This window comes from Balaenoptera ricei, chromosome 2, assembly GCF_028023285.1.
Source record: "Balaenoptera ricei isolate mBalRic1 chromosome 2, mBalRic1.hap2, whole genome shotgun sequence".
NCBI lineage: Eukaryota > Metazoa > Chordata > Mammalia > Artiodactyla > Balaenopteridae > Balaenoptera > Balaenoptera ricei.
The window spans coordinates 14,568,325-14,590,334 of NC_082640.1; the positions used below are offsets into that span (position 1 = coordinate 14,568,325).

A 22,010-nucleotide genomic window follows, 5' to 3' on the forward strand; every position below is an offset into this window, starting at 1 on the left:
AGATTCCTTTTTTTTTTTTTCCTCATTAAAATTTTTAACGAGTCTCAAATTCTGTGACAGATTTTTGGTCAAGTTGTTTCCATTAGAAAGTACTGAGTTTAAAAACTAATAACTTAAAACTGCCACACACAAAACAAATGGTCCACAAAACATTCTCCTTTCCTTCTGAAGGTTTTACGATGCATTGTTATCATTAACCGGTCTTTTGCTATTAAACTTAAATGGCCAATTGAGACAAATAGTTCTGAGGCTGTTCTTCCACCACTGATTAAGACTGGGGTGGCAGGTATTGGGGATAATATTCATTTAGCCTTCTGAGCTTTCTGGGCAGACTTGGTGCCCTTGCCAGCTCCAGCTGCCTTCTTGCCACTGCTTTGATGACGCCCACAGCAACCGTATGTCTCATGTCATGAACAGCAAAATGGCTCAGAGGAGGATAGTCAGAGAAGCTCTCAACACACATGGGTTTGCCAGAAACCATATCAATGATGGCAGCATCACTAAATTTCAAGAATTTGGGTCCATCTTCCAGCTTTTCCCCAGAACAATGATCAGTCTTCTTCAGTTCAGCTAACTTGCGAGCAACGTGAGCTGTGTGACAATCCAGACAGGTGCATATCCAGCACTGATTTGGCCTGGATGGTTCAAGATAATCACCTGAGCTGTGAAACCAGCTGTTTCCATTGGTGGGTCATTTTTGCTCTCACCAGCCACATTGCCATGACGAACATCTTTGACACGTTCTTGACATTGAAGCCCACATTGTCCCCAGGAAGGGCTTCACTCAAAGCTTCATGGTGCATTTCAACAGACTTCACTTCAGTTGTCACGTTGACTGGAGCAAAGGTGACCACCATGCCAGGTTTGAGAACACCAGTCTCCACTCGACCCACAGGAACAATGCCAATACCACCAATTTTGTAGACGTCCTGGAGGGGCAAACGCAAGGGCTTGTCAGTTGAGCGAGTTGGTGGCAGGATGCAATCCAGAGCTTCATGCAGTGTGGTTGGTTCCACTGGCACTGCCATCTTTACAGGTGACTTTCCATCCCTTGAACCACAGCATGTTAGCACTTGGCTCCAGCATGTTGTCACCATTCCAGCCAGAAATCGGCACAAATGCCACTGTGTCGGGGTTGTAGCCAATTTTCTGAATGGAGGTGCTGACTTCCTTAACAGTTTCCTCGTATCTCTTCCGGCTGTAGGGTGGCTCAGTGGAATCCATTTTATTAACTCCAACAATTGGTTGTTTCACACCCCGAGTGTAGGCCAGAAGGGCATGCTCAGGGGTCTGCCCATTCTTGGAAATACCTGCTTCAAATTCACCAATGCCAGCAGCAACAACCAGGACAGCACAGTCAGCCTGGGATGTGCCTGTAATCATGTTTTTGATGAAGTCTCTGTGTCCTGGGGCATCAATGGTGGTCACATAGTACTTGCTGGTCTTGAATTTCCATAGGGAGATATCAGTGGTGATACCACGCTCGTGTTCAGCTTTCAGTTTGTCCAAGACCCAGGAATACTTGAAGGAGCCCTTTCCCATCTCAGTAGCCTCCTTCTCTAACTTTTCAATGGTTCTCTTGTCAATCCCACCACATTTGTAGATCAGATGGCCAGGAGTGGTAGACTTCCCTGAATCTACGTGTCCAATGACAACGATGTTGATGTGGGTCTCCTCCTTTCCCATTTTTGCTTAGGTTTAGCAGTGGTTTTCATGACGCCTGTGTCCTGGCGGCAAACCCGTTGCGAAAAAGCCAGATTCCTTTTAAAATCTCATTTCTTTCTCTTTATTGCCTTTTCCTTCTTCCCCTCCCCCATCTTTTGCTGTCCTTCACCCTAACACGTTGTGATAGAGAGTTTTCTTAGTTCAGAGACTAAGAATTTAGCTGTATTGATTTGTCACATTGCACCTGCTGAAATCCTAATGGAAAAAAACTTGGCACATGAAATAGAAGTCAGTCTGATAAAATTAAACCTCACAAATTATGCAGCTGCTGTGTACATAGAGAACGCTATCCGAATCTTCATCACTGACTGCTTCAATATTCTCATTTTACATCTTGGCTGTTTTCACTGGGCTTGCATTTTGCATGTTGGGAAAGTACATTTTGGGATGGTCATTTCATCCTGCAGAAGCAGACACTTGATTCATATGGCTATGTGATTGCAGCTGTAACTTACGTTCATGTAAAGTGTGGTAATTTACAGATGATTATGTGTAGAGCTGACGCAGGTACAGCTTCTGCAGAGGAGGAACTGATGCCAAAGAGTCACTTTGTGTAGGTGGCTCAATCCCGAGGGACTGTGAGGCCGAGGGGGACGCACCCATCTTTAGGGGCAAAAACATCATTTAAAGGAAGAATGATATTAGCATACTTTCTGGGGGGTAACTCTGAAGAGTTTTACTTCTTCCTAGGATCTCTGATTTTTTTATTTTCTTTTCTTTTATGGCCACAATGTTTGCAAGGCTGAGACTGAGCTGTGCTTGTGCCAACTTTGGAGAAATTTAGGTAGATGAACTTGTGAAAAAGCTATTTATGTAAAAACAAATGTCACCTCATGTTAGGGATTTCTACCTCCTTTTTTAATTTCTTCATTCACACGTGTATTAAGTGCTTACCAAGTACAAGGCCCAGTTTAGGAGCTGGGGATATAGCAGTTCCCTTGCTCACATGGAAGTTCATTCTAGTGAAAGGACACAGATTAAAAAAAATGGTTAATAGTTCACAAATCACTTGGTGCTCCATGCTATGGAAACAGTAACGCAGGGAAAGAGAATGCTGGGTTGAGGGGTGAGTTCCTATTTTATGCTGGGTAATCAGAGATGGTCTCCAAGGAGGGGATGTTTGAGCAGACCTGATGGAAGTGAGAGGGTGAGCTGTGATGTTTGGGGGAAGAGCAGGTATAAAGGTAGGAGGTGGAAGCACGGTGGTGTGTTGGAAAAAGTAAGAACAGTGAATGGAGAGAGTACAGGGCAGAGGAGGTGGGGCTTGGAAGAAGCAGGAATCATAAAAGGTCTTTTAGAAGATTTTAAGAATTTTGACTTTCACTAACCGAGACGAAAAGTGTGATGGTGTCTGGTTTATGTTTTACAAGTCCTGTCTGGTCGCTGTGTTGAGAATAGGCTGTAGGAGGCAGGGGTGGATGCAGGGAGCCCCATCAGGTGTCAGGGGCAGTTATCCAGGTGGGAGACGATGGGGTTTGCGCCGTGGTAGTGATAGTGGAAGAGATCGGAAGAGGTCACGTTCAGAATATATTTTGGAGGTGGAGCCACCAGGATTTACCTTTGGGATGTGGGTTATAGAAAATACAAGGAGATAGGGCTTCCCTGGTGGCGCAGTGGTTAAGAATCTGCCAACCAATGCAGGGGACATGGGTTCGAGCCCTGGTCCGGGAAGATCCCACGTGCCGCGGAGCAACAAAGCCTGTGTGCCACAACTACTGAGCCCACGTGTCACAACTGCTGAGCCTTGTGCCACAGCCACTGAAGCCTGCATGCCTAGAGCCCGTGCTCCGCAACAAGAGAAGCCACTGCAATGAGAAGCCTGCGCACCGCAATGAAGAGTAGCCCCCGCTCGCCACAACTAGAGAAAAGCCCGTGCGAAGCAACAAAGACCCGACGCAGCCAAAGATAAAAATAAATTAATTAAGAAAAAAGAAAATACAAGGAGATAAATATCCCTTTTTTTTTTTTTTTTGTCTGAGAAATTGGTCAGTGAGTAGTAATTTATGGAAACGGGAGAGGCCCAAGGAGGCACGGGTGTTCTGGGGAGAATCAGGAGTTTGGTGTGGGACTGGTTAGGTTTGAGATGTCTATCAGACATCCAAGATATGTGAAGAAGGTAGGTGGATCCATGAGCCTGGAGATCAGGAGACAAGTCTGGGCTGGAGTCAGCATAGAGAAGGTATTTAAAGCCATGTGACTGGTTGAGATCTAGTCAGTGTGGGTATACACAGGAAAGTAAAGAAGTACAGTGACTGAGCCCTAAGCCACCCCAAAGTTAGGCAGATGAGAACCAGCCATACATGCTAAGGAGGATTAGCCAGTGTCTTAGTTTCATACAGCTGCCAAAACAGAGCACCAAAACCTGAGTGGCTTCAAACAACAGAAGTTTATTGTCTCACAGTTCTGGAGGTTAGAAGTCTGATTCAAGGTGTTAGCAGGACCATGCTACCTCTGATGGCTCTAGCGGGGGAGTTCCTCCTTGCCTCTTCTAGCTTCTGGCGTTTACTGGCAGCACGTGGTATTCAGTGGCTTGTAGATGCATCACTCCAGTCACATGGTTATCTTCTCCCTGTGTATCTTCACTTCATCTTCCCTCTGTGCCTCTGTGCGTCCAGATTTCCCCATTTCATAAGGACACCAGTCGTGTTGGATTAAGGCCCACCCTAATGACCTCACCTTAACCTGGTTATATATGGGAATCTGCAAAGACCCTATTTCCAAGCACGGTTACATTCTCAGGTACTGGGGGTTAAGACTTCAACGTATCTTTTGGGGGGACACAATTCAATTCATAACAGCCAGCGAGGTGGTAAGAGAACCAGGAGAGTGTGGTATTCTGGAAGCCAAGTGAAGAATGTGCTTCCGACAGGAAGGATGGATAAACTGAGTCAGATGCTGGTGATGGAACAAACAAGATGGGGACTGAGGACTGACCGTTGGCTTGACCATGTGGGGGTCATTGGTGTCCTTGCCATGAGTGGTTTCAGTGAAGTGGTTAGGCTGAGAATCGGATTGAAGTTCAAGAGAGAATGGAAACAGAGGAGTTAGAGAAAGCAAGTGTAGACAGCTTTTTGAGGCATTTTGCATATAAGGCATGAGAAGAATGGGGTGGTGGCAGTGGAGAAACCAGAGTTCAAAGGAAAAATTTTAAAACAGTGGGAGAGATAGCAGCATGCTTATATACCAGTGTGGAACAACACAATAGAGAGGAGGAATATTACAGAGAAAAGGGGACAATTTCTAGAACGATGCCTTTGAGGTGGCAAGAGGGTGTGGAATGTAATAGCCATGCAGAGGAAGGCTGTGTCGACAAGCCTGCCAGGTGATTCTTACGCACGCCCAAGTTGGAGAGCCGCTGTTCAGATGATCTCTAGGACCTTTTAAAATTCTATGTCTTGTGATGTATTTTACCCCATTAGTTGAGAATGAAATCCCCCTTTTGTTTAGAATAATGATTACTGCCTAATGTGCACGAAGAATGAGTTCAGATGGATATGACCACAGAGTATGTACAAGGAGTTGTGCCATAGGGGATGGTAGCTCTCCGACTGTGCTTTACTCTCAGGGCCTTAGTAAGCTGTACTGTCTCTTTAAACTACAATTTCTGCCATTTAGAGGTGCCTCTTCAGCATTGCCTGGAAGATCTGGCTCTGTCTCCAACTGCTATTTTTAGATGACCCTGCATCAGACCCCAGTGGAGTGAAGAGCATGTCATGGGGGCTTGAAATATTTGTATCTGGCGGGACTCAAATGCTGTATGACAAATTAATGTCCTAATACCCAAATGCTATTATATCAAATTTGTGTGTATTGAGTTAACATAAAATATGACCTAGGACTTCCGTTAAAACTTTCCAAAGAAAACCCCAGTTTGGCTTGTCTGAGGAGTGTACAATTTTATTTTGTTCACTCAAAATTGTAGCTAAAGGTTGGTATTATCACCTTAATGTGATTGCTCTTTGACTCACTTTTATTCCAAAATACACAGTTTCCAATAAGAGAGCCATACCTTCTTTCTTGAGTCAATGAAAGTTCACTTTCATTTTCGTAATGTTAGAGGACTGAAAAAAGTTGAGACAACGGAGAGTTTTAATCAAAGCAGGCAGCAATTGACTTCAGTTTTAGTAAAATAACTTGGTGTGAACAGATGTTTGGCCAGCACAGAGAATTATGCTTTACTACCTATTAATTTGAGAATATTGACTGCACATTATTTGGTAGAAAACATGAGATTAGCAAGGTTATATATATCCCATACTCTCTGAGGTTTACATTTATCAAGAGGACATTTATCCCCCTTTCCCCTTTGAAGTAGTCAGAAAGGATTTGAGTTACCTTTCAGTCCTAGAAAGTATTCCCCTAGTTTCTCTGAATGTGTCTAAGGGAATTTGGAGTGAGACTTACCTTTTAGTACCCTGGGATTTTGTATCCTGCTTATGCTCGTGTCAAATGTTAACTTTTTCCCTTTGGGGCATTTGTCAACATCCCACAGATGAGTGTCTGTCTGTGCCCACCACGGGAGATGCAGAATTTGAGGAGTGCAGGGTCTCGTGGGGCTGACAGTCCAGCAAACAGCATTTGTTAACACATCCAGTGCGGTAAGAGCAGCAATAGATGCAGGCATAGGCGCTCTGGCTGCCTGATGAGGCGGCTTACCTGTGACTGCTGGGCGTGGTGGTCACTGGTAAGCATGGTGAATGGGGGGACGTGATAGCGGAGCTTTCCCAATATGTGATCTTTTAAATACTTTATAATAACTTATATCAATAATAATATTTCACAATTTTATATTTAATTACTTTTGTATCCTTTTATTTTATCCTCATAAATACTCTACATATAGGCAGACTGGGAGAGAAAATCAAGGCTTAGTACCTTTGACCTGCCCAAGTTCAGATGTCCTGGGTTTAAGGCTCGTCTCCTATACTTACCAATTGTAAGTACAAGTATAGGAGCTAAGCCTAAAACCCAGGGCATCTGAGTCCTGGTCCAAATGTTTTACACCCATAGGTAAGGAAATCCTTGGTTCTGAAGTGAACCAAATCAGACCTAGAACAACTGACAGTTCGGCAATCACTTAAAGGATGTTTGAACTGTTTTTAAGTATCCTTGAAATTGTAAATCTTTAGCTGCAACTCTGATACTATGATAGCTTTGCGAAGTTTGAAGAAAGTTTAGTTTGAAGTTTTGGACTGAGATAATTTCGTGTTTAATGTAGCATTTGATAAGCATGCCGTAAAATAATGTTGGTTCTTTTAGAAGAAGTTACTTTAAAGATGCATTATAGGGGTTCCCTGGTCGCCCAGTGGTTAAGAATCTGCCTGCCAATTCAGGGGACATGGGTTTGAGCCTTGGTCCAGGAAGATCCCACATGCCGCGGAGCAACTAAGCCCGTGCGCCACAACTACTGAGCCTGCGCTCTAGAGCCGGTGCTCCGCAACAGGAGAAGCCACTGCAATGAGAAGCCCGCGCACCGCAACGAAAGAGTAGCCCCCGCTCACCGCAACTAGAGAAAGCCTGTGCGCAGCAACGAAGACCCAATGCAGCCAAAAAAAATAAAGAGACTGAAAGACCTGAAAATCCTGAAATATTGAAAAAAAAATGCATTATAAAACTTAATGCATGCTTTGTTGTTTCCAAAGGAGAAGTTTTCGGCTTGTAGTTTCTCAAATATGAAGTGTTATGGTAGATAGCTTTTCCCCCTTCTCTTTACCCATATTTTAAAGCCACATCTTTTTAAGTGATTGAAGCCATTTTGTGTGTGTTTGAAATTATTTTTGATTACTTTAAAACTTGCAGTGAAACTTTATCTGATAGACTAGTTGAATGCCATGTTAAGCTAAAGCATCTTCCAAAAATCTAGAAGAGCAGGAATGGATCATATGTGTTTCTTCTGGAGCAGAGAGAGTGTGCTGCTGTCAGGATCACAGGCAGAATGAAAGGAGATGAGCCCAACATATTTGACCCAACCCTGGCTCTTGACCGGAATGGGAGGAGCTGATGGTCTGTGGCACTGGTAGCCTGGTCCCACAGCCTCTAGAATGAATGTTACTCATTTTGATAATAGCTGTTCTTAGTCATATTTCTGAGAAAACACACAAAACTGATTGCAGTTGACTATAAAAATGTTTTTAGTTATATATATGACTATAACTAACTTTTACTTTTATAGTCATATATATATATATATTTATATATGTGACTATAAAAATGTTTGTCCTGTTTTTAGTTAATTGATGTATCTTCCCATAGACATAGATTTAAAGTTAGAAATTTCCCCTTTGGTAGTGGAGTAAACTGATGTTCAGGACTATCTGATTTACTGAAGAAATTTGGAGAAACAAGTCTAGTTTTAAACATTCTTTTCGTGTCATATTACATTGTGAATAAATTAACAGTACAGGCATTTCTAATAGAGTCTTACTGGGAACTCAGACTTGGGGAGTTAATCGGCTATTGGGGTCATCCAGACTCTTAACAGAGCTCAGATTTGGGAACCAGTTCATAGTAAACTGTATCTCTGGCTATATGTATAAGCTAAGGCAAGGATCCAAAGTGGACTATTTGACATTTCTTGGACATGCCCAGTGTCCCTCTGCTGCCCTCTTTCAAAGTGTTGTTTTCTCTACCCTAGGTATCCAGTCACCCTGTTGCTACTTGCTCAAAAGCATTACCCAGTCTTACAGCGAGAGTCAAAAAGCAACGCTCTTCAGGAAATTGTACTCCCACCTAGGTGTCATCTCTCTTTTCTTTGAGACCTCATATTACCTCTGTGCTTTTTAAAATGGAATTCCTTTATGTGAAAATCCCCACCATGGTCCTGGCACAGAGACACTGAGGGAATGTCAGCTCTCCATCTCTCCGTTTTATTTTGCCTTATTTTGTGGCTAGTTGTGTGTATGACTGTTTTGCTTTTAGCAGTTAATAAAGTTGATCTTTTCTGCTTATTTTAACAATGCTTTGTTTTAGAAAATACATTATACATGCAAAAGACTATAAATTAAATGCACATTTTAAAGAATGATAAAAATAGCATCTGCATACAAATTGCTGAGCTTAAGAAAGAGGTGGCCAGTACCGCATGGAGCCCTCTGTCTTAGTCCATTTGGCTACTATCACAAAAATGTCGTATCCTGGGGGGCTTAAACAACAAACATTTATTTCTCACAGTTTGGAGGCTGGGAAGTCCAAGAGCAAGGAACTGGCAGGCTCAGTGTCTGGTGAGACCCACTTCCTGGTTCATAGCTGCCTTCTCCCTGTGTCCTCACATGGCGGAAGGGATGAGCGACTCTCTGGGGCCTCTTTCATAAGGGCACTAATCCCATTTGTCAGGGATCCTGACCTAAGCACCTTCCAGCGTCCCCCACCTCCTATTGCTGTCACATTGGAGATGAGGATTTCAGGATGTGAATTTTGGGGTGACCTAAACATTCAGGCCATAACGCCCTCCTTGACCACATTCCTCTCCCACTCAAGTAACTGCAGTCCTAAATTTTTGTGTTTGTAATTTCCTTGCTTCCTTTTGTAGTTAATCTGCAGGTGGATGATTCCATAAACAATGTATTTCTTGATTTTATGTCTTTTTTTTTTTTTAAATAGAGTTTTTTTTTTAAAATTATTTGCTTTATTTATTTATTATTATTTTTAAAATTTTATTTATTTATTTATTTATCCATTTATGGCTGTGTTGGGTCTTCGTTTCTGTGCGAGGGCTTTCTCCAGTTGCGGCGAGTGGGGGCCACTCTTCATCGCGGTGCGCGGGCCTCTCACTATCGCGGCCTCTCTTGTTGCGGAACACAGGCTCCAGACGCGCAGGCTCAGCAATTGTGGCTCACGGGCCCAGTTGCTCCACAGCATGTGGGATCTTCCCAGACCAGGGCTCGAACCCGTGTCCCCTGCATTGGCAGGCAGACTCTCAACCACTGCGCCACCAGGGAAGCCCTATATCTTCTTGAACTATATACTACTAGAATAAAACCGTGTACTCTCCTGACTTGCTTTATTTCACTCAATATTATGCTTTTGGGATTGAATCCTGCTGCTGTGATTTTCACTGTTGTGTAGTATTTCAGTGTACAGTGTATCCAGTTTTTTGATAGACAGTGTGGGTGTAAATGTGAAAGAGTTCTGAGTCTAGAGGATATACCTAGGAATGGAATTGCTGGGTCTATGTGCATTTCCAACATTTCTGAGTGTGATGCCACTTTGTTTTCCAAAGTGGTTGTACTAAGTTATTCTTCCACCAGCAGCATATACGTGTTCCTGTTGCTCCAGATTTTTTCCCTACTGCTTTTAAAGTGCCAGAGGACAGTCACCATAGGCCTGTTTGCATATCTAGTTTTTAACATTGAAACTTTCACAAATTTGGGAAATACTGGATTCAAGAATTGAGTAAATTTCCCCCTCCTCTCTGAAGTATTCTATGCTAGTTTTCATGAACAAGAGGGAGCACTGTGTAGGAGAAAGTCCAAACTGCAGTCAGGCATCCTGGAGCGAGCTCTGGCCCCACCGCTCACTAGCTTCATGATGGCAGAATGTTCTCTACCACGAGGAACAGATAGTCATCCTTACATCATGATGTGGAGATGTCTTACACACTGTCTAGCCCATGTCAAAGCTCAGTGAATACAAGTTTCTCTATGCTTCCCATCTAACTCAGCTCCAGTGCTAATGCAGGACATTTTGAACATGGTTCATTGGTCTGCATTGTGATGAATCACCCAGAGACAACTAAGCCTCAGGACAAACAAAGCCTTTGTCTGTGTAGCCGCAGGGCAGCCTGTAGCCAAGCTACTCTGGCTGATTCTAATGTGTGTGTCACCATGATGCATCTACTTCGAGGCCTTTTGGGTAGTTTCTTTTCATTTTCATACGGGAGCCCCCTGAATTCTCTTGTAGGAATTGTGGCTACTTTTGGGGCTAATTTGGGTGTATCATGTGGACTATGGGCTTGTCATAGAGTTGGGTGGTGCAAGCAGTTGTGTAAATGGCAGTTCATTGAACACAAACCACTTAGTGTGTGCCAGACCCGTTTGAAGCACTTTATAAATATTAATTCACGTCATCCTTATAACAACTCTGTGAGGTGCTTACTGAAGGAAAATGAGACACAGAGAGGTTAAATAACACGCCCAAGTGACAGAGCTGGAGGGTGGGAAAGCCAGGATGCAGTTAGATGGATGACGGTTACCTTAAGCTAGTGAAGCAGGGGAGTGACTTTTTATATATGTCACAGGACCATTGTGTGCCCTAACCTTTGTGTGTAAATACAGCATTGACACCAAAGTTAAAAGAGTTGTCACTTTAACACCAGACCCCCCCCCCCATCCCAGCCCTGCTTCCTTTCGGTATGTGAATTAGCAGATTTAAAAAATTGTTGCTAGCTGAACATCGCCCTTTTTATAATGTCTCTTGAGGTCTCAGAGAGTTCTTACCAGTCCTCAAAACTGTAAATATTTTTTCAGGAAATATAGTAACTAAACATATCCGACCTGACACAACCTTAACAGGAACTTTCTGTTTTTCTTGTTAATAGTAATAACAATAAAAACAAACAGAAAACCAAAACCAGCATAAAAAAGAGACAATATCAGTGGGTCCAAAACCACCTTTGTACTGTTTCTAGCTCATTAGCCACAGCGTTATCTTATCACAAGTTGGTTAGAAACTCTTTTGAAAAAAGTATTTTAGAAAAAAAAATTTTTTTTCCTGTTTTGCTCATTTTGCCCTGATATCCTGAGTGTTTAGGCGTATTTGTTGATTTTTACTTTGTCTTACTTACAACACAACTCCTCATATTGGTTTCACTCAAGTCTCAGGGACACCTTTAAAAATGAACTGCTAAATAAATGCGCATACTTCCTCGGGAATTGTTATAGTAAGAGACCATTGGATGAGGTTTACAGAGATTCCAAGGGATTCGCTTATTTTTATAACTGAAAAGCGAAAACATATCTACTATCTTTCCCCCAACTACTAATGCTCATTATAAATGTTTTAAGCATTTAAACAAATAAAGAAGAAAAAACGACCTGAAATTCCCATCATCCAGAAACAATCATTGCTAATATTTTTGCGTATTTCCTTTAAGACTTTCGTGAGTGTATGTGAGTGCTCATGGACATGTAGAAAACACCTAGAAGGATGGCCACTGTTTAAAAAAAGTGGGAGATGGGATTATAACCCAGAAGTTAGCATAACACCTCATCCTCTTTTTTCCCTTCTCAGGAGTCTCCAAACTACAAATCTTGTATTGTACATGGTCAGGATGGTGGGGGGTGAAGAACGTTGTCAGTGAATTCTTTGTGGTGACCCCAGGTCCTTGACTTTGGTCATCAGAGGGCTAGGCCAGAGCAGATGGGTCTTGGGCCTTTCCTCTCTACGCTTAATGCCCGTGCCGCCACATTTAGTTGTGGCTCCAGCCCTCATCGGATGCAAGGAGGTGGCATTTCCACAGACAGTGGGCTAAAGAGGACCCATTCTGTAAACTCCCAGTCCCAGGCCTGGAATGAAACTGCTATTCCTGACTGTTGGTGGTTTCACTGGATTATCCATACTCTGTCGAGACAATGCCGTTTAATCTTGGTTCAAGCATCTCTACAGACTTAGCCCTAGGTACCAAGAGCTTCTGTGTGCAGGTGCCTAATTGGTGACAATCAGTTGGTGGCTGAGTTCCCCACGTAAGGAATCTCCCAGAGAAGGAGGAATTCTGCCTCCACACTGCCTTCAGACTCCAGCTGCAATATTCAGCACTTCCTGCTGGATTGGCCTTCAGATTTCGGATTTGCCTGCCCCTACAATCACGTTAGCCAGTTCCTTAAAATCCTTCTCTCTTTCTGTTTATGTGTATATACGTCGTATTGGGTCTTTTTTTCTGGAGACCTGACTAATACAGCAGCCATTTACATCTTTACCACTGTGGTGTTTTTAGAACTCATGTGCCACTAAATCTGTTGTTCACCTTTGGTTGTCCGTTCCCTCCCCCGCTCCCCATCCCCACAGGAAGACATTTATCATGTTTAAGAGTAGAGTGGCCCCTAAAGGAAGAAGTGCACTCTGGGAGATATTCTGAATGGCAGCCATCAGGAGCTGTCAGGGCACGTCTGTATTTACATGTTTTCCAGCCATATTTTCCCAGCATGTTGTGGATCTGTGACTTTCCTCGGAGGAATTTGGTATTCAGAAGTCAATAAACAAATTACATTGATCTGTAATGTGGGACTGTCACAGTGACTGATGGGATACCAACTCTTTCAGAACAGTATGTGGGGGAAAGATAACAAGATTGAAAGAGCCCGTGCAAATGACAAGGAATGCTGTAAGAATTCAGTGTAGGTTGTTCCTCTCGGTGGAGTTGCTGCGGCGGAAATTTTTATCTTGGAAAGCTGCTCACTTTGCATTGAAATGTGTTGATATTGTGACATACAGAAGTCTTTTGTTGAGTAGATTCTGGATGTATCAGTTGTATAAATATTCTATGGTGCTTGCATGCCCCACAAAGAAAGGAAGCTTATAAGCTATATGACAGCATCATTGTGGGATAAAAGCGGCCCTCTTGGCAAAGTAAATAATCCTTGAAGTTTATATGTTGTTTCATGATTTATTTCAGTTGATGACCTTTGACAACATCACTCAGGCATGTGGGAAAGGTATTACAATCTCTCTTTACAATATGAGGAAAGGAGCCTCTTGAGATGAAGTGACTTGGTCAAGGTCACAGAGAATTAAGACTCATCTCTTCTGATTCATGCAATAGTTGCTTAGATTATTTTAGGGACCAGATTTCCATAGAAGTCCAGTAGATTGTTTGGTCCCTACTATGTATTTAGCCAGTATTTACTTTATCTGAACCTTAATTTATTTTTGGGACAAAGAAGATTATATTAAAAAAACAGTTCTTTTTATAACTTCATTTGGGAAGGTATTAAATACAAAGGGATCTGTTATTGAATGAGCTTAGGAGAAACGTGAGTTTATTATTGATAGAGCCTTCTTTTGAAATAACTAGAACATTGCAAAGTCCGATAGATATTTTTCTTGCTTTCTGTCCCATTCTTCTTATCAAGTGCCTGACTGGATACCGTCTTTGGGCATAGAGCTCCCAGATAACGACATGATTCGTTCAAGTATTGGCAGGCATTTTGACAAGGGATGTCTCAGTCATCACTTCGTTCATGACCATAGTCAATGTGCGTAACTTGCAACAATCTTTTATTTTTGTTCCTGAGTAAATCAGCAAGGCGTAAGTGTGTGTGTGTGTGTGTGTGTGTATGTATGTGTGTGTGTATATATATACTTAACTGACAGTACTGAGTAAAAGTGACTAGATTTATGATCTCCTTTCCCCCACAGTTTAGATTTGCGGCCTTTTCACTATTGGGATGTCATTAGTGATCAACTTCTAGTGTAGCTGAAAAGGCCACTTGACAGACATATGCATAAAATTTTTATTCTGTAAATCATGCTTCCTTGAAAATATAAAACTATAAAAGATGTATTAAAACTGTATGTATACTTTTTTCCCATCCAAATTGGACATTTCCCCTTTAATTATTAAAATAAAGTAGCAAATGATAAAAATCTTAAAATTAGGTTATAACCTGGCACTAAAGAATCCAAAAATTTTAAAAACAGGAAGCAAATGAGAAGTCACATGTCTGCCTTTATTTCTTGGCCAAAGAGGATTTATTTTTTTAAGAAGTTGGACATTCACAGTGTTTTTTGGTGTCTTCTGGGTTTGTGAGGACCGATGTTAATAGCATTTTGGGGTGGGTTTTCAGTTTTCAGCAGTCAGTGCTGCAAGGCTGGGATTTGACACCTGAAAGAAGACAAGCACGTTTCTTTAAATGTGTAAATTGAATTTTCCTACGAATTATTATTTGTTTAATACTTGAGCGGTCAGACTTAATCTCTGAGTGTAAATTTTTGGATTCTGTTAATTTACTGTAGTATTGCCTACAATTCAGAAACCATAAAGAAGGTTACTGACTTTAAACAAGTGGTGCAGAGTAAAAGTAATAATTTTAAAGAATTTTAAAGATACAGTTTTAATTTTAACAATTTATGGAAGCCTTTAGGAATCCAGATATATTGGAAGAGAAAAGCTTAATTTCCATTTTAGCAAAGTATTCTATAATTAACATTCTTCTGAGGATGTCTATTTTGGGTCAGTTATACCTTTTTATTTCTACCATTTCCAGTGAGCTGTTTACTGTATCATTCTTTCAGTTAATCAGTCTTTTAGTCACTCATTTTTTCACTCAATAGTTTTTGCAAGTTCCTCTCCTCCCCCCAGGAAGCATACAGGCAGTTAGGGATGACGGGATGTATACAAATGCCAATATAATGGGTGTCATAAGTGAGTTGCGCAAGAGCTGCTTTGAGTGTGCGGCTGGGAGATCAGAGAAGGGTTTATGGACCAGAGGCGTTTGAACAGGGCCTGAAAGAGTGGATTGGTGTTGGCCTACCAGCCATCAGGCAGAGCACGTTCAAAGAAAATCAAAAGCAAATGTATCCAGCTGGAAATCTCAGTGCTGAGGAAAGAATCTGTGGACAGTTATGTGAATTTATTTTCTATTCTTTTAAACTATCCTTTCCAATCTACATACTTAGGCTACAGTGCTGCGTAAATGAGCATTTCTCAGGATTTGATCTGAGGAACACCAACTATGTGAGATGTTCCTGGCCAGCAAGGGCCAAATCTGAGCAGTCCTGCAGTAAAGATCCTGTTTAACTTTGTTGATCCAAATGTATTTGATTACAGAGTACCTTCCCCCCCTTTATATTGAACAACAATTTTTTAACACCCCATGGAATCTATATTCCATGCAGCATTATTTAGGGAACATTGGTCAGCAATCATATTATCCAACCTTAGCTTTCTGTTTAAAGACATTTCTTACTTTGTTTTAAAGCAGTTCTGTAGAAAGGAGCTTCAGGTAGTGATACTTACGTTGTGGATATAGACTAGTGGGTCGAGTGCGTATAACTCACTTTACAATTCTTTCCTCCCACCTTGAACTTTGACAACTATTTTTATTTTATGGTATTTGATAGGTGATAATAGAAAGCAAATACATCATATATATATATATATATATGATTACGTAGCCTGATGCATCTGTGTTGAATAAATATAACAGCATTGTTATTAGATACCTAATCATTACTTGTTGAAAGAATGAAGGTTAGAGAGACCTCAGTGTTCTGGCTTGGCAGATACTTGCAACCCTCTCCGTAGGAAAAACGATGATATTAAATTATTTCCATCTACAGGATTCCCATCTACAATTCTTTTTGAGTAAAAAGAAAATCTAGTTTATAAATAAATTCATAATTCCTTTAATCATGTATGTGTGTCTGTATGCACAGATATGAGTCACATGCATGTTATTTTGTTAAAGAGAAAATTAAATTTTGGAGAATGATATCTAGCAGTTGTCCCTCCTAAATGGGAAAGTTAAGTATTCAAGGAAAGGAGATAATTATCTTGTTCATTGTGCATAGAAAGCACACTTGGAGATCTTGGATTTTTATGATTGCAGGCTTTCAAAATTCTGACAAGGCTGCTTCTAAATTAGTCAATGTCAAGTGCTGTCTTTTTGTAGATTGACAACTGGTTGGTGTTGCTTCATTTTATTGAAAGAAGAAAAGCATAAAAAATGGCTCCACCATCTGTTGGATGTGAAGCATCAGACGGAAGGGTGATGTAGTATGTGGTGAGGAAAGGGTACTGCTGAGCTATAATCTCAGACCCTTTCTAAGATACAAATTTTACTACATTCGGGAAAGATAACTACTTATGTCAGATTTAAATCTTTAGCGGAAGTGGTATAAGTAGGTTGTAGGAAGACATTGGTGAAAACGTATTTCTTTCTCGTTTGTTTACAGAGCAGTCTCGCCCCCTCCCCCGCCCCTTTATTTCCTGGGAAATGTTATTTTTGAACCAGAAAGGCAAAGTCTTCCTCTGAGAACTTAATTAAATGCTTCAATGGAGTGAACTACTTTTACTTTTCATGTGGTTTAATTTTCTAAGTAAAAGCAAAGCGTGTCTGAAAGCCATTTGTTTTCGTTAAACAAAAATTAATGTATAGTGCTTATCAGGTGGAAAAGAAAATTATAGAGTTAAGAGCTTGTGGTCTGGAGGAGGGATCCAGGGTGTGCTGATAAATGTTTAACAACTGGCTCTCTGGGAACAAAAAGTCTGATTTGCAGTATTTGCCATTTTCCGTGGTGAAAAGACTCCCACCATGGTTAATTTCAAGCCACGGACCAGACATCACAGAAGATGGAGTCCGGAAGAGATACACAATAGCATGCATTGTACAGTGCTTTCCTTTACAATACAGTAGATGTAAATAATGCCAAGAACATTGATAATAATACACAGTGTGGTAAAATAATTAAGAAGTGATAAGATTTGAGTATTACTTTTGCTTGTATTATAATAATTTATTTAACTCTAAGTTTATATAATTTAATTTTTAAAAATGGCTGTATTTAGCAGCTTGCCCACAACATTCCTGAAAATTTAATGATTGGCTCTGATAAGCTAGCATGAGATGGCTGCAGTTCACAGACCACTGGTGGGGGCAGACCTATGTTAGATTTCTGTGCCAACACTGACTAGCTGTTTGATAAGAGTACTTACCTGATAGGGTTGTTGGGATGATTAAATGAGATATTGAATAGAAGTCCTTAGAGTAATGCCTGACACTATAGTAAGTGCTCAATAAATGTAAGCAGTTATTAGTGTTTGATCTTTTATAGTAAAGGGAATGCAGGATGGCTCTCTCTATAGGTATCCTTCTAGTTATTTTAAACTACAGATGACCCTTGAACAATGCGAGGGTTAGGGGTGCTGTACTCTGTGCAGTTGAAAAATCTGCGTTTGACTTTGACTCCCCAGAAACTTTACCAACAGCCTACTGTTAACTGCGATAACATAAACAGTTATTTTGTATATGTATTTTCTATGTTATATGTATTATATACTGTATTCTTACAATAAAGTAAGCTAGAGAAAAGAAAATGTTATTAAGAAAATCATAAGGAAGAGAAAATACATTCACAGTACTGTACTGTATCATTGATGCAGTAAGTATATGTCATCTGTTTACAAGGTGAATCGTCTATCAGTACCTACATCAATATGGTCTTATATGATGTAAAACACTGTAGATGTTGTATGTATACAACACTAGACATCAAAAGTGAAAAGATTAAGTGAAAAAGAAATTCATATTTATTTACAGCATTGATCCATGCATGGCTCATGAAGAAGCAGCAATATGATTGCTTTATGGTCTCCCAGTGTCATCGATAGGATTGCTCACAGTAGCCTAGCCTATACACTAATGAATGAACCATTATAAAATCTTTATGGCATACAGTGTTACAGTCATATCCATAACACAGTATTGGAAACATCGTTACATTAAAAAAAAAACTCACTTACCTGAGATGATAGGCTGATAAGCAGTCTCTCCACTTAGAGAGAGAGGCATACTTTATGGTACTGTAATTCTTTGAAAGCAAAGTGATAAAACAGTAAGAAAAGGCACACATTATTAATTTTATATTAAATATCACTTACCATATGCATATATAAGGATAGACTAGTATCTACATATATTTTATGCCTTCATTACATACCTAACTTTTAATTTTTTTGATATTCCTAGGCAATGTGGTTAGTCTGAGTTTTTTCAAGTTGTTGCAAATCTCCAAAAATTTTCCAATATATTTATTGAAAAAAATATGTGTATGAGTGAACCTATGCAGTTCAAACTTGTGTTGTTCAAGAGATTAAAGCACTCATTTTTATACATAAAAATGATTTTATGTGTAAGCTGAAGGTTGGTAATAAGGGGCCATAAGCTGAAGGTTGGTAATAAGGGGCCATAACCTCAATTAGTATAACCTTTTAAAATTGTATTTTTTGTTTTTAGTAAAAGAAGTTTCTCTTTCGCATAAAAAATTCTCCTTTTTCTCCATGGTTTTTTCCATGTAGTCTGGATCTTCCCTCAGTTTTATTGGAAAGGATAACATTGTCTTTATTCTGTCTGCACAATGCTATTGTGGTATTGATGCCAGAGTATCTTTGTAAGCTTTTGATACAGGAAGCATCTGTAGCTTTAGAATGAAGCTGGCAAATTATTCAGAGTCCAGAAAAGACAAGTGAACATTGAGGCTGCAGTGGGGGTTTTGGGGTTCGGAGTAAGAGGAAAAATCAGTTATTTTAAAAATAAATGATGAATAAGATAATTAAGTCTAAATCATTTAATATTAACCATTGAAATATTTTCAAATAATTAATAAGCACCATCATATTAAGTTGAACATCACTAATTTAGAATCTGAAAATTCAGATGAAAAGTCATTAAAGTTTTTTTTTTATTGAGCAAAACATTCAAATTATTTTCCCTGTCTGAAATTTCTGGATCTCATGGGTAGGCAAAATCTAGTCTAAAACCAGAATTCTTTAATGTGTAACTTTTACTTCAGTCCAGTAGATAATTTTGTTGATTGGCATGTTTATGATTTAAAGTGACAAAATTTCACTAACAGTAGTTTGAACCAGCGGTTATCAGTGTTTTTGGCCTCAGGATCCCTTTAAACTCTTTAAGATTATTAAGGAAAAGTTTTTGTGTTTATTGATTGATATTTACCATTTTAACAATTAAAAGCTTTATAATATTTACATTTATGCATTAAAGTTTTCTGTGCTTTGTTTATAGATTGATCCTACAAAATTAAATCTTATAAAAACAGCATTGAAAGTTAGGTTGTATAAACAGTCTACCTGGGAGAATAGATACATATGTGGCTTGGTTCAGTAAGAAGGAAATATAATTGTTGTAAGTCCCAGTCCTGAACTAAAGTGTACCAGAAATGTAACTTTAATTTCCTATAACGACTTAATTTCTCCTCAAGTCCTCATTCTGGTGGGGTGATGAAAACCCAATGTAAGTAAATGTAGGATTTTATCCCCCTTTCCCCAAGATTGTGGCTAAATTACTGGGGATTTGCTGCCAGGACCTTGGAGGAGGCCTTATCTTGACCTTATCACCTGGTTCTCAAGGCCAGGCTCACACAGGTCACCCCTGAGATGTCTCTTGTTCCTTTGTCCACAGCCTTCTTGGTTCTAGTGGTTCTGTGTCCTACATGGAAGTACATACTAGGGCACTGTGGTCCCCGGACTCCGTAGGCCACTGACTCTCGGGACTGCCAGTGGCCCTTTTTCTGCCTGGACTTGGGGCTCTGAGCCAGGCCTAGGCCTGCAGTCCCCTCTCTCTATTCTCTTTATTCCCCTCCCCTCTTCATCTGAGTGATACTCTCTTAAGGGCACTTTCTCTGTGATTTTTTTTCCTCTCAAGGGCCAATCAGCATAGTCTCCTTAATGGTCTCAGGCATCAGGAGATACAAAAGCAAGGACTAGCCGGGCCTTTCTGCTTTCTTCCTTGTCATCCCCCAACGAGACTGTGAACTCTGGAAGGAGTCAGAGTGAGTGAGAGGTTGGGGAGATGGAAGGGGAAATACTGGGAGGAAAAAAATCAGTTGGCATTTCAAAAATCTTCCCTGGCCACATCATCCTATGCCTTTAAACCCTGCCAGTCACAGAGTATACCACACTTGGAGGTCCAGTGGATCCTCAGATTTTTTTATGGTTTTTAATTTATTTTTTTCTTGCTTTGCTTCTGTGAGTTCAGTGTTTTTCAAACTGCGAATTGGACCCATTCCTGGATTAGGACATTGATTTGGTGGGCTGAGACCAGCATTAAAGAAAAAAAAAGGAATCTACTAGAACAAAGTAGAAAAATGTTAGAGATCATCAGACAGAACAGATGTCTATATTGTTTGGAAACCTCCATTTTATATACACTTTGTGTATTGGGCTGTGGGGTAAGATGCATTTCTTACTGTGGGCTCTAGTCAGAGCTTTAAAAACACATTCTCAGTTGCCACTGAATTTGGTGTATCTTAAAATTTCTTGTTACTATGGAAAATGTCCTATTTTAATATTTAAAAAATATAGAGTGCATAGGTTGCAAACTTGAGTTGGCTTGACTGAAAATGTCATATTTTTGTCCTCATAGTTTGATAGGGTATAAAACTATTTTCCTTCAAAATTTCAAAGCCATACTTTTGCCCATAAGACTGATGATACCTGGGTGACCGACCACCTCTCCTGCCAGTGGAATATGCTGTGAATGGGGAGTAAATGGAGAAGGGAAAGGGCCCGAGGAGCCGGCTGGTTTTCAGATAGCCTGGTGACCCTGCTGACATTTCCAGAGCCCCCTTATATCTGGTCAACAGTTTTGACTCTGTCCATTAACTATCAACTAAGGTGTCTTTAATCTTTCCTCGCTACAGTCAGTGCTTTTAAACAACTAACATTATCTCTCTCTCTCTGCATGTATATATATGTATTTATTATATATGTGCTTATGTACATTTAAAAAGTATTTCCATTGGACCTTGGGTGGGAGGTGCTTGGTTTGCCACTTGAGTCAAACATATTGAAGCGAATATGTACAATTTTGAAGGTAATAACTATATTCCTTTTAAAATAGAACATTTCATTCAGACCTTTCACAGAGGCCCTCTTTTCTCCCTGTGCCATTAACCTGTGATGGAAAAGGGTTAAAGCTGCACATCCTTCTCTTCATCCAAGGCACCGAACACAGCGGCAGTATAGGCCTATTGGGTTTTCGTTTCATTGTATAATCAATAGCCAGAAAAAAGTACATTTAGAGAAGAGTTGGTCTGTTTTGTGGTTAGACTCTGCCTGAGGTCCCTAGGAAAGGAATGTGACTTGCTTAGAGGGAGACAGGCAGGGACAGCGTAAGTAGTTGGTGATGTTGTCTACTATGAGTTCCTTTTCTCTAACCCACACTGGTATAAAAGATGCTAATTTTGGTACAGTTTCCTTTGTTTCCCCCCAGTCTGCCTATTCTGAAACCACATCAAATGAACTATTGTACACAGTTCGGCACTGAACAAATTGAAGTATGTTGAAGTCTTCCTCTACTCCACCAGAATATATCGCTAATTGCATAGCGGAGGCCGATGGTTAAATAGCTTTTAGATTCTTGATATTACTTTCATAGCCTGTAAAGTTAGGAAACAACTGATCTGCAAATTGTCAAATAAGTAGAGTCTGTGGAGGGCAAGGAGATTTAGCCTGTGGTCCAGGATGTTTGGCGGTGGTTGTCTGGAGTGCTATGTTGAGAAGAACGTTGGGTCTTCTCTGGACCCTTCAGGAGGAGCGGTGTGCATTAGCG

The 22,010-nt window shown here is 40.4% G+C and overlaps 1 protein-coding gene and 1 pseudogene across 2 annotated transcripts in view; one reads left to right on the top strand and one right to left on the bottom strand.

Moving 5' to 3' along the window:
- NEBL (nebulette) overlaps positions 1 to 22,010 on the top strand; it is a 337,194-nt gene that overhangs the window by 91,228 nt on the left and 223,956 nt on the right. The gene's annotated exons all lie outside the window — the stretch shown is intronic.
- LOC132357630 (elongation factor 1-alpha 1-like) lies at positions 259 to 1,686 on the bottom strand (annotated as a pseudogene).